The sequence below is a fragment of the Dermacentor albipictus genome, chromosome 4, assembly GCF_038994185.2.
Source record: "Dermacentor albipictus isolate Rhodes 1998 colony chromosome 4, USDA_Dalb.pri_finalv2, whole genome shotgun sequence".
Classification (NCBI taxonomy): Eukaryota; Metazoa; Arthropoda; class Arachnida; order Ixodida; family Ixodidae; genus Dermacentor; species Dermacentor albipictus.
The window spans coordinates 79,300,135-79,317,020 of record NC_091824.1 but is presented as its reverse complement, the minus strand read 5'-3'; the positions used below and the strand labels follow the sequence as shown (position 1 = coordinate 79,317,020).

Sequence of the window (16,886 nt, the reverse complement as noted above, 5' to 3'; positions counted from 1 at the left end):
CTACACAACAGACGCGGTGCACGTTCACTTTAATGCTGAAAAATAAAAGAAGAGCGGTCCAGTCGCTATGCTTCGGAACTGGTATATACAACGAAAAGAGGGTTATGGAGGCATGAAACACTAACGTAAAGAGACAATGAAGGTATACAGTTGTGAAACAACACTACAGGAACTGGACGTTTAAAATTAGGACGAAATAATACTTTTATTGTTCGAATAAGGTACCGGCTGGCTTCCTCTTAGATCCAACGAGCTATTGCGCGGCAGTTCAGATCAGCCTTACTAATAATCACATTTACCTTAATCACCATCATCTTATCTCGCTCCTTGTGGTATAAACTTCCCCGTTCGCGATTCACTTTTCCGTGAAGGCACGTTTACTGAACATTAGCGGAAGACGTGACGGCGCCATTTGCATCAATAGTGCTGCCGCTATCATAGCGGCCGGTTTCGTTTACAGAAGCAGGATAATGCACTATGAAAATGCCAATCCAAAATACGCCGCTGGCTGCAAACGAGTTGACGGGAATCGCGTGCCGACCGAATAGGAATGAGGCGAGTCTCATTCGGATATAATAGCGTCGCAATAGTTGCTTCCTCGCACGACACACTCGAAGTGTAAGCGATCGCCGCGCACATTTCTTCATTGAAGCCAAGGATAGCTCCGAGTTAATTGACGGACACGCACGCCAACAGCTTTTCTTGGCAGTGACTCCCGCATGTTTACCGATCAGCGCGTTTTTGTCACCAAGATGTGACAGCGGACTGATGCGTTTTTAAGTGTACGAGTAGGCCCGAATTCTTTGTGGGACCAGAACTAAGCTGTGGTATGGGAGAATCAAAGCACTAAGTGAACTTCGAAAGGAAATAGCACCAGTTATCGACAAGATGAAAACACTGATAAGACATCTGCGCGCATGCTACCGAAAGAAGCAGTCTACACGTTTGATGAAGATCTTGGTGGAACGTCGCGGATTCGCGGGCTTCGGCCAAGGCTGTTTAAGGCAGCGTTCAAGGCAGTTATTACTCGAGGTAGGAGCTCCAACCTACCTCTGCCATTACGCCCGATGCCTAACGTCCTTTAATCGCTGCAATGTAAAACAAGCACGAGCGCACATTCGCCTGTGATAACATGTGTTAGGCTGTAAGATTGCCGACGTTCCACATGTGACTGGCGCGGCAAATCAGCAATCACCATCTTCGACGCGTCCGCGCTGCGCAAACCAGGCAGCTCTACGCGCAGTAACGTGGGGTAGTGACGCCGTGTTCTAAACTAGACGGTACCCCAGCGCCGTTACTACGGGGCACCGCAATCCTAGTCGCACCGGTGTCTGTCATTCCTCGGAAGTCACCCACTGCGAAGTCAATACGGCCACAAACAAGACCTACCCGGATTCGGCGCTCGATCCAGACGCTGATTCTCGACATCCTGCTTCTGGCGTGGTCCACTTTCGACGGCCTCCCTCTTCGCGGGTAATAATCCTTCGGAGGTCGACACGAGGCGTCCCTATCCTTGCCACAAAGTTCCTCGTAAGAGCCGAGGATTGTCTGCTTGGGCCAACACTGGTGGTTAACGTAACGCTCCGCGCGTGCACAGAAGTCTTTGGCGGGCACCCAAATCAGTCACGACCGCGTCGACGACGCCACGGCAGAGGCACGCAGAAACAGCCGAGGACAACCCAACGCCGCTCCCACCAACCAGCGCGCTGCCAAAGCGCCTCTCAAAGCCGCCTGCGCCACCAACAGAGAACGGGCGAGGAGGACGCACGCGAGAGGAGGAAGGCAGCCGCCGCCAGCGCCCGTGACGACAGAGAGCGTAGTAGGCCCACGTGATTTCCGACGAAGAGCCCCACCGCTAGCGTGACGTCACCGCAGTTGGGGTCACGTGACTCCTCGAAAACCCAGAGAGCGGCGCAGGCATGGTGGAGGCAAGTGGTTTGGCAGGCGCGTCAAGCCGAACGGCGCACGTTCTGCGTTATCTTGGCACAGCTGAGCCAGGCTCTCGCGCAACGGCATCCGCTCGCAAATGTCTACCCGATATGCTCGCGCAGTAAGAGGCAGAGCTGCACTGGGGTGGTGCGCCAGATAAGACAATGCGTTCGCTCCTGTGTTCCGAAACTATACTTCCACTTGAGTTTCCTTCGCATCCGATATGGCAGCGCGCTGCACATTTGGAGCAGGGACGAAAAGCGCCTTTCCTTTCTCACAACGTAGTCAGAGCATGCGGTTGCGTCCTCAAAAACAGAGCAAGGAATCTCCGGCGCGGAAGAAATATAAAAAACTAAACAAGTTTCCCGCTCTGAGGTGCGCCCCGGTAGGCGATCGAATGTCGCTAGAGTAGGGAAAAGAAGCTCTTTCACCATCTGCGCGGCAGGTTTGGACATGGTCGTCAAAACCGACTCACAAGTTTAAGCAGACAGTTTCCTTCCTGGATGTACTGACTCTTTCTATTCGACTGCGTTAGTAGTATTCGCCGTAGCGGTAATTTGACGTTCTTATGGTGTTACAAGCGTCCAGGCCATAATGCTGATTGTAATGCCTACACGCGGCTATTATGAGCCACTGAGACCATATCCATAGCGACAAGTATATCGGGTCAAAGGGAAAGTTTGCTGGAATACATAGCCGCAGGAAACAACCAACAAAGAGAAGACAGAAGGTGCTGAGAAAACTTCAGATTGATTTTCGTTCCAGTTGTGTGTGCGTTTTTTTTTTTTACGTTTTCCTCTCTGTCCTCTTTCTAACCCCTATCTCGCATCCCCAGTGTAGGGCAGCAAACCGGAGACTGATATCTGGTTAACCTCTCTGCCTTTCCTCTCTCTCTCTCTCTCTCTCTCTCAGACTGATTTTCAGCCCGAGTGGTTAGACTTGTACGTAATGTTGGGGAGATAGCGCAGAAATCAAGAAAGATTTAAAAGTCTGAGTGAATAGCGTTAACAAACTCGAGCAAACGTGTAAGACACAACAGACAAAGCTAACCGAACTAGAAGGCAGAAGTCGGAGGCCAAATTTTGTTATTTTCGGTGTGGAAGAACCACCAAACGAAATTGGGAATTTGTTGTTGCGCAAGGTAATCAAAGAAGTGCTTGAAAACAGTTGCTTATCTGTCACAACAATCCACCTCCTGGGAAAGTCTCGCAGCAGGCGGTCTGTAATATTGTTTTTCCAAGATCATTCTGAAAACCAAAAGGTGTTGAGCAACTGCAAGAAGCTTAAGGAAAGGCGTATCTTCAGAGAAAACGATTTTTCCGCGGCAACGATGAGAGAACGCAAACTTCTTTGGCAAAGGGCGAAAGCAGATAAAGAGCAAGGATCGCGCTCGTAATTTACGAGTTGATAAGATGTTTTATGTCTGCGATGACGTTTCCAACAACGTGTGCCGCACCAGTCGGGTGCGGTACACGTTGTTGTGCCGCACCCGACTGGTGCGGCACAACTAAAAAAAAAAATCGTTACCAAATGCGTAGCTTCCACTGCAGTCTCATTTGGAGTACTCATCGAGTGCTTCTTTATTAACGCTAGAAGTGTTCAAAACAAAGTTCACAAACTTCAAAATCCAATTCCTTTCTACCATGCCGACTTGGTCGTTATTACGGAAACTTGGTTGCACGATGGCATGCGCGATGAAGACACAATTCCGCCTGGCTGTTGTTTCAAGGTGCTATTGTTTCGAAGCTTGATGTGCTGGTGCTGAATGAATTAATTCTGGGATTTCACGTGCCAAAACCACCATATCATTATGAGTCACGCCGTAGTGGGGGACTCTGGATTGATTTCTGACCACCAGGGGATATTTAACGTGCGCCCAATGCAAGGGTCACGGGCGCTTCTACATTTCGCCTCCCGTCGAAATGCGATCTCCGCGTCCGGGATTTGATCCCAGACCTCGTGCTTAACAGCGCACACCATGGTCGCTAAGCCACCGCCCTGAGCGATATACAGGTGTCTTTGCTTAAGCGGATCCCGGATAATGAAAGCCTCTTTTTGAATGTTTCCGCAGGTGACCACACCTCTGCACTTTGTTCTGTTCTAGAACTCCACATATTTTCGATTCCTTTCTTGAAATATTTTATGATCATCTTCTCGTAAACTGCGTGAGTAATATCATTGTTACCGATGATTTTAACATGCTTTCTATAATACGGGGCACCCTAGTTTACAGACAATGTACAGCACCTGATGTTGTTTTAGAAAAAACACTAACCCCCTGCATGCACTGAACAAATTGTCTATGAACCTATGCGTATCAGTGCTATTTTGGACTTGTTCTTTAGAGATTTTTTTTTTCGAATAGTGTATTGCGTGTTGAAGATAGTTGTATCTGATCATTGTGTATTGTCTTTTAGCTGGCCTCTACGACGACGCAAAATATTTTGTGATATTTCTGTCAGTGTCAATTACTTTACTTTGGTCGAACAACCGACACAGCTGTCATAAATTACTTCGACATTGCAATTACACAGCAACGCAGATATTGATGTTCACGCTAGGAGGGCGCAGCGTAAAGAGCCAGCAAAGTTTTCCATAAAACACCGTGTCCCTTGCGGGAAGGCACGAAAAAGCTCCGTACTCCATGGATCAGTAGGAAAAACTGTGCATATGAAACGTAAGTTCAAGCGCCTCAGAAACAGCTTAGACACTACACCTGAATGCCTTAATAACTTGAAAACGAACATAACAGTTGAAATTGGTGCAGCGAGGTCCCGTTTCTTCAATGTAAGTATTCCTGCAGTCATAAGAGCCGATCCCACTAAATTTTGTAGGTTTCTTGCTCAACAACATGGGGAATCAGTGCGGAAGGTCGAAGTAGATAGCAAGCGTGCATGCATGTAAGTGGCAGCTTTATGATATTACAAGCCAGGCAAGTACCCAGGATTTTTTGTGGGGGCAACCCAAGGTAACTTTTCTACGCAAATGAGGGGAGGATACCTTTATTACTACAAACGTGAATAATGACCACGGTTCACCTTGAAGGCGCGTAAACCCGCAAAGGACAAATAAAATAAGGTTTATCTCACAGGTAAGCCTGTGAGATACACCTTATTTCATTTGTCCTTCGCGGATTTATGCTTTTTTGTGGCGAACGGTGAAATACACCTCTCCTTTACTTGGCAAAAAAGAACCACATCAAAGGAACTCGCGCAGGAAATAAACGCAGGAAGGACATTGCCAAAAACAAGTAAACAAGCTAAAGTGCAAAATGATTTGCCAGAGCAGCTGGGCAGAGCAACAGCAACGCGGTAGCAACGGTGATTGATTCGAACCTACGCGAGATCACCAGCGCATCACTACAAGGCTGTACGATAGTCGAGGCTGAAGAAGCGGCCGTCGCTCTAGCGGCAGCGGAGGGATATCGGTCTAAACGGTCTCTAACAATCATTACAGACTCGCAAACAGCGTGCCGCAACTACCTACGCGGCAGAATAGGGCACGGAGCGCTCCGCATACTCCGCTCCGGAGACCACATAACAGCACGACAAACAAAAGAAGAAGGAATTAGGCATACGATAGTATGGGCGCCGGGACACACGGGAGTGGCAGGGAACCAAGAGGCGGACAGGATAGCTCGAGGGTATACTTATTACCGAGCATCCAACGTAGGCGACCTCGAGGAGACCGAACCTGTACCCCAAGACTATTCGGCGATACTAGATTACTACAAGGGCTGCAGAAAGCGGTATCCACCACCGCACAACTCCCTTAGCAGAGAGGACTCTGTCGCGTGGAGGCAGCTACAAACGGGCTCGTACCCGAACCTAAACGTACTCAACAAAATTTATCCCACACAATACAATGACAAATGCCCCTGGTGCCACGAAACACCCACGCTGTACCACATAACGTGGGCATGCCAGAAGATAGACGTGGTACCCGTTATACCAAACCCGAGTGCGGAGCAATGGGAGGGAGTGCTCTCCAGCGATCGCCAGGTCGACCAAGAAGGTCTGATTCGGCGAGCACAACTGGCAGCAGCATCCAGCGGAGCCCTGGACTAAGGGCAACCGACCGTTGTGCTGGAAGATGGACGATTCCATCTGAAGACCGCAGAAGACCAGCGAATCTAGAGCTAATAATGTTTTTCACTCACTCACTCACTCTGGTAGCGCTTTTTTTTAATTAGTTCTTACAGAGAAATATATATTTGCGGAACAATCAGAGTTCTTTTGGATCCTTCGTTTACTCCTGCACCAAGTTAAATGCCAAAACCGACTAGTAGAGTTATTTGGGAATTTGCGTGATGATGCGTGGCCGCCAGTCCCGTACAGCCACGTATAGCACAGGACGCTGTGGTTCGAGACGCACTGCGCCCACCGCGGAAGGTCAGAAAAGCGCCCACATAAGTACGGTATATAGAGAATTAAGTGCCCATACATCGGGCGGCTCGACTGATAACTGTAGAAGCATCATTCGAAACACATGAAATCGTTCTCCATTTCCGGCGGCGCTTTCTCTACTTCCTTTTTAAATAAAAATATTTTGATCCATAAATATTTTCACAAAGAACCCAAAAATGTTTGCTTTTCCGTCCTGTTTGGTTACTGCCTCGGCTCTCTCCCTTAGTATATCGCTTACTTTCTCAACTCCTTGCAGTTCTTGTTTCCCATTGCCAATTTTGCACGTGAAGGGCTGTACAATTGGGGAGAAACCAGACGAGGTAACGGGTGACATTCATATTGCTTACGGGTTTTGCGGTTATTGCAGGGTACGAATGAAATTTTGAAATGTTTTGGGGTGGCTGTGAAACGTATATCGTTGAAAAGCTATCAATGGGGCCTTTCCAGCGGCAGCACCTTAAGATTTCGGAACAAACATAGAAATAATGAGAAAAGCAAAAACATTCCGTAATTTTTTAGTGGGCAGAATATCAATATGTTTCAAGACCTCAGTTCAGTGTCCTTTCATTTGACTCGGTAAGTGATCGCTTCCACACCTCGGCCATAATAGTACTGCCACAGCAACCCAGTGTTGACCGCCGAATAGCTGTCAAGGCTCAAGATTGACTTGGCGGTGCTTTCGGAATGTGTGCGAGGAGTGGTGGTGTGGCAGGCGGGAGGGCGGGGGTCCCGACTCCCTCTGCTGGGTACGTGCTTGTTTCAAGCTTTTAATAAATATATGAAACAGCTTTCAAATATTCAAGCGTCAATGTAGCACAATGTGTCATTACAAATATTGGGTACATTCTCCCAGTAACAGGCGAAGAGGTTTTTGTCCATGTTAAGGAAGTTAACACGTAAGAAAAGTGCAGGCACAGATAAAATCCCGGTTGCATTTTTAAACGATTTGATATATGCAGTTGAGTGAATTCTTGTCGAATGCCTTTGAAGCCTCTCTGCGTAACGGTGATGTGCCACATGATTGAAGAACAGCACGTGTTGTGCCGGCACATAAAAAAGGCCAACTTTAATCACATCTGCTAGTTGTAAATTATTAGAACGTATTGTAGCCCGCAGTATCAGGTCTTTTTCAACAAATAGTAACATATTGTCACCTTATCAGCACGGCTTTCGGAAGGGAATGTCAACGACTGGACAGCTTGTCACAACTATCGACAATTTTTTGGAAGCTCTCGAGAAGTAATATAAATTGATGCTCTGCTTGTGGATTTGCAAAGACGTTTGGCAGGGTGTCGCATAGTAAGTTGTTCAAAAATTAGAAGCTACAAGTTTACCGCGCGTATTATTAGGTGGATAGAGATAAGAGAGATAAAACAATTTGTTCAAATTGAAGGCAGTGCGTCTTAATTACTAGACGTTTGCTCTGGAGTTCCTCAGGGGAACGTTTTGGCGCAATTGTTATATTTTGTATATGCAAATTACTTAACACGAGTAATTGCCGAGTCGATTTTCTTTAAACATTTTGCTGGTGATTGTATTGTTTAAAAAAATTACCTGCGTTCACTACCGCGTTGACGCCCTCTCACCAACATAGAACGACTGGCCGGATCAAGTTCCATAACATTGATAATGACGCCGGGCTCCACGGAGATAAGCAAGTGGCACAATGCTTACGTGTACTTAGACAACTACCAGAGGAGTTTCTGCGTGATCTTTTTTTCGACATTTAATTCCATGCCCCACTGTATACACTGTATACAATGTATCATATTCGATGGCGAACATGATAAGGCAGATCTAATTAGTATAGAGTTCACTAACGCAATCGAACTCACAACCGTTAGTATTAATTAAGGTGAAGTTAATCAGCCACAGTTAATTAAGATACAGTTAATTAACGCCCTAGAACCCTCGACATTCGGTTGGAGTCAAATCCACGACCTTTAGTGTTAATTAAGGTGGATTAAGGTTAATTTAGGAGAAGAAGAACAAGTCCCTCCGAGCGGCCGCTGCTTCTTCGGTGAGATATTATTTTCTGTTTTCTTCGAAGAATCAGTGCTGTGTTGAGACTTCACTGTTGTCCAGGGAGAACACACATCCCGTGGGATTCCTGTGTGCTAAAAATCAGGCACAATATCGCGTGGTTTGGCTGCGCTCCGCAGCGCATCTACGCCTGCCACGACGGTGGGCAGCAAAGAACACCGGCACGAGCCATATGTCCGACAGCGCGTTCCTAGGCGCATGAGTGCCGCAGAATCGGCGTCGTACTCCGAAGTGCCTCAACACGCGCCCAATGTCATCAAGCCGGCGACGCTAGTTTTCAACGCTGCCCTACCTTCAAGCGCACCTTCAGTGAATATGGCTGAGACAGGCGAAAGTGAAGCCAAGAAACCACGGGTTGACGACGACAAGACATCTACCTATGAGCTAAGTGATGATGAAGACATAGACTGCGATGAAACGCCGTTCTCCTTGGTAACATATAAAAAGAAGCGGCCTGAGGGAATTCCAGTTGTTTTTCGACCCTCACAGGAAGGACGCAACTTCTGGCAAGTGAATCCAAACCGCGCTGCGTCGGAAATTGTCACCGCAGCAAAGGAAAAAGTACAGTCATTCCGCGTGAATAGAGATGGAAGTTTTTCTGTCAACGTTACTTCAGTCTCATCTGCAAGACATCTGCTGTCGATGAGCCAAGTGGCTGGTTTGGGAGTCAAACCATTCATTCCGGCATCTTATACCAAGAATGTTGGCAAGATACGCCATGTGCCAGTTGAGTATACAGAAGAACAACTGGTTGACTTCCTGAAGGATTTTGGCGTGACATCTGCCCGTCGTCAGGCACGCTACAATCGCCAAGAAGACGGAGCGGTAGAATCACGCCCTCTGAGAACTGTCATTCTCCATTTCAGAGACGACAAACCAATGCCGCAACGAGTGCATTTAGGTTTCACGAGTCATCCCGTAGAAGAATATCACGGCCCTGCTCTGAGATGCTACAACTGCCAGAGATTTGGACATTTATCGAAGAACTGTCGCAGTCCACGTCGCTGCAAGATATGCTCCGAAGACCACGACCATTCAGAGTGCAAGTCTGTGTGTCAGCCAAAGTGTGCCAACTGTGGCGGAAACCATACAGCTTCCTTCTCCGGGTGCCCTCAGAGCAGAGCTGCCTCAAGGTTGCGCAGACATGAGTTGAAATACGGAAGGCTACCTCCTCGCAATGCGCCACCACCCAACCTTGATGCTGTAAGATGCGCGCCTCCAACCGCCAACAGAGAACAAGAACAAGTGGTCAACATGAACTATTCTGCAGCTCTAAAGCACTCAGGTCGACAAAGCTCTGACAGCGAGCGACACGATCCACCACCAGAGAACACTACTCATCTTGCCCAGGCTTCGAGTGACCTTCGCCGACCTTCTAAACAACGCCCTCTGCCAGTGACACGGCAACCTCACCTAACATCTGAACAACTACCTCAACATTCGTCTCAACCACACCTGTCACCCCAGCGACCATCTCAGTCCGCTCTTCAGCGACCTGCTTCGAGCCCACATGGAGCTTCAGCGTCGTTTGGTGATTACGCGTCTTTACCCGTGGCACAGATGATCCTGCCCATGCTATTCGCAGCTCTGCGTGCAATCCTCAGCGCCATTCCACACGCAAACAACCTTCCAGAGGTAAAAGCACTGCTTTCTATGGAATCGTTGGTGCTTCCACAACCACCAACAGCTCCACTGCAGGCCTACAATGAATAATCGCTATAACAATGTTTTCATATTTCAGTGGAATGCTAATAGCCTTCGAAATAAGTCAGCTGATTTCCGCAAACTACTAGCTCAACATAACTTTCCTGTATTATGTATACAGGAGGCAGGCGTACGAGATGACTTTCGTCTTTCGAACTATGTTATATATAAATCATCGCGCATTGCTGGAAGTAGCAGAGCGATGTTATGCGTGAGAAAAGACCTACCGTCCTATTTAATACAGTCGAGCGATATAAATATACCGGAGTTCGTAGCATGCAAGATATCTTTTAGAAATACAAGCGTCACAGTGATTAGTCTTTATCTGCAATGTTCTAGCAAAATATCAGTAGACAGCTTGGTGAACGTGTTTGGTATCGCGAACTCACATGTGATGGTTTGTGGAGACTTCAACGCACATAACGTCATATGGGGTAGTGAATATAACGATTCCCGTGGAAGCATCATAGAGTCTGCCGCAGAAAAAAGTAATCTTATCGTGTTAAATGACAGCTCTCCAACGTTCTTGCGGGGGTTTCGTTACTCAAGCTGTATAGATGTCACACTCTGCTCACAAGACCTTCTTGATGGCGTTGAATGGTCAACAGACATAGAAACGCACGGCAGTGATCATTTTCCGATCCTGGTAAAACATCGCCTCATACGGAGTGAGGGGACCCGGCGCTACTCAAAATATACTAATTGGCAAAGTTTTCGGCACCAGTTAAGTAACTCATTGGGTGAAAACCCGAACTTTCAAAGTTTTGCAAATATATTGTGTGAGTCGTACAAGGTCTGCACAAAGCAAGTCATTGTTCCGAATGAATACGCTGAAGTCGACGGGGAATATGAATGCCTAAGGGCAATTCGAAGACGCGCAGAACGGGCTTACCGCCGCAGTGGAAAACTAGATGACTACAAGATGGCACAGAAAATTCAGTCAAATTCGCGCAGACGCTTACAAAAATTAGGAACGAGAAGATGGCGAGAATACTGCACGTCGTTGTCTCCGTTTACTCCAGTTCCCAGAATATGGTCCGTTGTGCGATCTTTTAGTGGTCCAGTTACCCAGAGCCATCCCTTCCGAGCCCTTAGCGTAGCTCGAAGCACTCCGGAAACATTTGTTGCTGACGAATTCTGTCAACTTATATCCAGACCGGGAATTTCATATACTTGCCTACAATTCGCAAGTTCAACAACACTAGCAGACCAGAAGGTTCGTGCATGCTTTATGTCACAACATCCTCAACTTGACTGTGAGTTTAGTTTAAATGAATTGAAAATTGCTCTTTCGTCATGCCGTACAAAGAAAACCGCAGGCCCAGATGGTGTTACGTATGTGATGCTAAAGAACCTAGGTCCAGTAGGAAATATGACTCTATTGGAGATATTTAATGATATCTGGTTAAAAGAGACCCTACCGGATTCATGGAAATTAGCTCGGGTAATTCCAGTGCTAAAACCAGGAAAGAACCCACTTTGCCTTGACTCCTACCGACCCGTCAGTCTCACAAGCTGCTTTTCCAAACTAATGGAGAAGATGATAGACAGTCGATTGCAATGGTGGTGTGAACACACAAATGTGTTTTCCGACCACATGACCGGATTTCGACAAAATCGAGGTACAATGGATGCAGTATTAGACATTGCCACATGCGTCGAACATGAACGAAGTTGCGGAAATGTGACAATAGCAGTATTCTTAGACATTCAAAGAGCATTCGACACTGTAAGTCACATACACGTCCTTGCTGGTATGTTAGAGCTTGGCCTACACGGTCGAACGCTGCGCTGGGTATCAAATTTCTTGAAAGATAGAAAAATATTTATGGAAACAATTGAAGGAGAAAGTAATTATCACAGCATCACGCAGGGCGTTCCGCAGGGCAGCGTTCTCAGTCCGTTTTTATTCAACTGTGTCATGGCAGCCTTGCCACAAAAACTACCGTCTGGTCTACAGTATTCTCTGTACGCAGATGACATCTGCATATGGGCCTCTGGATCTCATATACAAGACATTCAAAGAACGCTGCAAGAGGGTCTTGATAGTATCGACACCTTTTTAAAAGAAAGAGGCATGAGTCTTTCATACGCAAAGACAGCCGTACTTCCTTTCACTAGACGACAGCTGAATAATTTCCAACTTACGCTTAACGGGCAAAGTTTGATGTTTGTGAAAGAGCATAAATTTCTTGGAGTTATTCTTGACCGCCAGCTAACATGGGCATCACACATCCGCGCAATTGAAAAGCAGACCAACGCAGTAATAAACGTACTTCGGCGACTCGCTGGCACAACGTGGGGAGGATCAGTCTCTTCGCTACTACAAGTTCATAATGCACTCATAAAACAAAAAATTGCTTACTCGGCCCCTATTCTCCATGGATTATCGCAAACTTCCGAGGAACGTCTTCAACGTTTACTAGCAAGGGGGCTACGAGTGTGTCTTGGGGTTCCGCAGGCTACCTCGAGTTCTTTAGTAATTGCTGAAGCTCGTCACCCTCCATTTCCAGTCATACGAACGGTTGAAACATGCCGACATATTTATCGCATCTTAACCCAACATGAGAAGCATCCATTAAACCTCGCGCTCACCGAAAGAAACAAAAGCAAAATTCACGATGTTGTTCGAGAACATAGAGCATTGTTACCAAGATTTGAATTATGCAAAGTGGATGTTAGTTACCCTCCCTGGATGTTAACATGCCCTAAAATAGAATTATCGGTTGACGGGATTATATCAAAGAGAGACATGTTCATAGTAGCCGCACAGCAACTAGCACTCTTCCAAATTTACTCATTATATCCCCAGTACATCCACGTTTATACAGATGGTTCGTGTCATAAAAATTCTTCGACTTCAGCATTCGTCATTCCACATTTAGCGCTAGAGCAACCATTCAAATTATCCCGGGAGACATCTTCCACCATGGCAGAACTATTTGCAATCCTGTGTGCTTTGCGTTTCATAACATCAGAAAAACATTCGCAAAAATGGGTTATCTTTAGCGATTCGCAAGCCGCCCTCACATTACTACAGAGCAATAAGAAAAATTCTTTGAACACTTCGCTATTGTATGAGACGCTCAAAGAACTTACTAAAGCAAACGCAATGAACCACGTAATTGCATTTCAATGGATACCTGGGCACTGCAATATTCCCGGTAATACTGCAGCGGACGCAGCTGCGAATCGAGCGCACAATAACGCAGAGACGACCAATCTTCCCCTCTTGCGTAGTGAAGTCCGTCTGATCCTGAGACAGATTTCTTGTCGCCTCAGTAAAACTACCTGGTTTGACCAACAAACTAAAAACTCGGAATTATACTCTATAGACCCTTGTATAAACTTATCAATGCCGGAAACTCTAAGAGACAACAGAAAATTTGAAACATTGGTACACCGACTGCGTCTTGGTACTGCATTTACGAAACACTTCTTGTGCAGAATAAAACGTGCCTCTAGTCCGCAGTGTTCTTGTGGCCACCCAGACGAAGATGTGCATCATCTTCTCCTCGAATGCACGAAATACGCTACACAAAGAACGGTACTGGAAGCTAATTTGTGTATATTAGACAGAAGACCATTCACTCTTAAAAAGATACTTGGCCCATGGCCAACTGCGGGCCTTCAAAAAAGAGCACTTCTTGCTTTGAAAAAGTTTTCGGAGGACACCAACATTTTGGGAAAATATTAGGTACCCGATATTCAAATACGCTAAATGAGTTACATAAATGTTGTTCATGGTCCATAATTGGTTTATGTGATGATCGCAACTTTTACGCGATATGTATGATTCTGTTTTGTACTTGCAGTGTATTACATGTGCTGTGTGCTTTGGCTGTTCAAAACAACTGTCTTTATATATGTGTACGTGGACTGAACTAATGCACAGAACTTTGCGACCCATGTACTGTTGGACCGTATAGTTTTTATCCACACAGTGTTCTACTGAGTGTTATATTTTGTGTCACTATTCACCCTTTTTACGTAAATTTGTTTCGTTTGCCAAGTGACAAGGAGTAGCCGGTGCCACCATAAAGGCGCCAACCTCTCCTAACATTTCACTTCAATAAAAAAAAAAAGGTTAATTTAGCGAAGCTCTAGCATAACCACCACTATATTTGCTAAAGGGGATACGCAATGCTTTATTGATGGTTCGGTGGTTCTTTATTGAAACGTATGCTGTTCTGTGTCTTGTATGGGTGATTTCAACGAATCTTATGCACTGTTCGCTTCACTAAGCTGAGCGCTTGTAGCCTCTGCTTTACGTGGATATCAGACATTGCATTGTTTGCTTCCTTACAGCCATTCGTGGTCTTACGTGACGGACAAATTTCTCGTTGGGTAGGCATAGAAATGCTTACGCATAAAAAAAAAAAACTGTGCTCTTACGAACTACACGTAAGAAATATACCCTATCGTATTCCTATACCGCGTCCAGGAATATTACGTACAAACAGTGCAAAATTATAAATATTTAGATGTTATTCTAACGAGTGACTTAACTTTGGGCGCACACATATATGATTTTTTTTTTAATCCGCGTTTCAGAAGGTGCGCTTTTTAAGAAGCTAAAACAGGCAACAGCTCGAGTTAAACTTCAAGCCTACAATACAGTTATTAAGCTAAGTTGGAGTAAGCGTCGGTGGTACGTGACCCATTTGCTAAAAGATACATATACTGCTGAGAAATGATACGGAGGAGAGCATCACGTTATATACTTAACAAATACATAAGGTTAGACTCTCCAAATGAACTGATGAGAGCAGATAACAACCCTACACTAGCGTTACGCTCAGAAACAGGTCGTGTGAAATTCTTGCGAAGGATCCTCTCTCAATCAATCAGTATAAAAGCACATCCTCGACTCTAAAATGCCTGACAACGGGTGTGCTCTCACAAGCACTTTCTGCGGCCAATTTTTACGAAAGCCACAGCGTGCCAAAAGATCTTTTTCCCGCGAACATACTCATATTAGAACTCTATTACCGAGCATGCTATTCAGGCGGCAAACATTTCTGAAACCGCTGAATTGTATTTATCTATGTAAACATTTTTTTTCGTGCTATTTACTGCACAAGTTAGTGCTGTACTTTCAAGGGGAATGCTCTTGTGTTATTTATTTATTTATTTATTTATTTATTTATTTATTTATTTATTTATTTATTTATTAAATACAGTGTGCGCACGTTGTGCGTATTATGCCCGTTTGTTGTCTCGCTCCTGCTTAGGCCTCTGATGTTCGCAGTATTGTGAAATAAAAATAAAATAAAATGAATTGCAGGAGAACTTGCTGGGAGACATGACGTTAATATTTGCATGCTGTGAATGCGTATTTTATTACACGTGTGTACTTTAGGACAATATTTCGGTATGACTTTTTTCTGCAAAGTTACCTGTCTTCGCCAACGCTGCAAATCCACGTATTTCTACCGTACAACGTAGCCTTGAATGAAACACACTTAGCATCACAAAAAGAGCTCCGCGAGTACGCGCAAACACCGCAATTGCTGGTGTCGACGGGCGGCATCAGTTCTCACATATATAGCGTGAATTATTAGGTTTCATGGCAGAAATAATTACGGCTCGCATAAACAATCCTAGCACACATTTCTTACGAGATGGAGCTGCCCGGGAGCATACTACCGTAGAGTAAATCAGGTAGTGCAGAAGCGATCTTCCGCCTTCCGCTTTATTGAAAGCTAGAAGTGATCAACACGTGTTTGGATCAATTAATAAAGCTGGTGCAACGTACAGAAATAAAACAGCAGGACAGTGACACGGACGCTTATTAAAGCGAATAGATTTCTTTGGCTCGTTCGGCTGTTGGTCGGTGGTGGGTGTTTTACGGTCAGTGGTAGGAATCGGCAAAGCAGACGTTCGTTCTCTCTCTCTCTCTCTCTCTCTCTCTCTCTCTTTCTCTCTCTCTCGTTCGTTCGTTCGTTCGTTCGTTTGGTTTGTTCGCTAACATCGACAACCATTATCAATTGTAAAAAAACTGCACAGTTTTTTATCCGTTCATATTTTCTTCGATACGTTATTGTTTCGCGGCTATACAAAAACGTCATACCTGCTGCAGATGAACATGTATGTACCTTAAATAGGCTTTATAAAGATGTAGACACGGTGTATACATTTAATTTCGGTTGGGCGCGTGGTATACGTAAATAGATATGTGTTACTCACGGCGATATTTTCTACATCGTTTAAACGTTCATCCGATTGCACATTTCTCGACTTAAATATAAATCCAGGAGGGTCAAAATTTACCTAAGTACTTTAAACCATTGCTTCTTCAATCCCGTGTCTATCATCGTTGGTTTCATTGCACAGGCATACGGGCGAAGAATAAAACTGCAATGCGAGAAACCCGGAAAGACTACTCGGATAGGCTCAAGCAACCGCGAATTAGGGCAGACACTAAAAGGTATCTCTTGTGCGTCAGTAGGTCAGGGCTATTATGCGAGTGCAGGCACGTTTGTTCTTTTTTCATGGCTATACCCCGGTATCGCATACAGCTACGCCTTGCCATCAAACGAGACACGGATATTCTCCATATACTCACACCTGAGGAAGAAACGGCCACAAAGAAACGGCGCTCTCAACGTAAGTGTCGAGAATGCGCCCGTGACTCTTTTCATTCTACCTGTCCTCCTTCCGTCCTGATGCACTTCCCGCTATAACGAGAGGCTGCAACGAAGGAAATATCCCGGCACTGGGCGCCTGCATGCCTTTGCTAGTCTGCTTTCTCAGCCCAACAAAAAGGATACGGCACGTACGCACACGATGGATGCGCGCGCG

At 45.7% G+C, this 16,886-nt stretch overlaps 1 protein-coding gene across 4 annotated transcripts in view; it reads right to left on the bottom strand.

Annotated features, from left to right (window-relative positions):
* drpr (multiple EGF like domains draper) overlaps positions 1 to 16,886 on the bottom strand; it is a 169,738-nt gene that overhangs the window by 90,080 nt on the left and 62,772 nt on the right. For 2 of the 4 annotated variants that reach the window (XM_065449799.2, XM_065449798.2), the window contains exon 1: positions 1,390 to 1,775. The exons of 1 other annotated variant lie outside the window; for it this stretch is intronic. The gene's annotated coding sequence lies outside the window, so the exon portion shown is untranslated. Of the gene's footprint in view, positions 1 to 1,389; positions 1,776 to 16,886 lie in introns of those variants that run through there. One more of the 4 variants, XM_065449794.2, reaches the window with a different exon arrangement.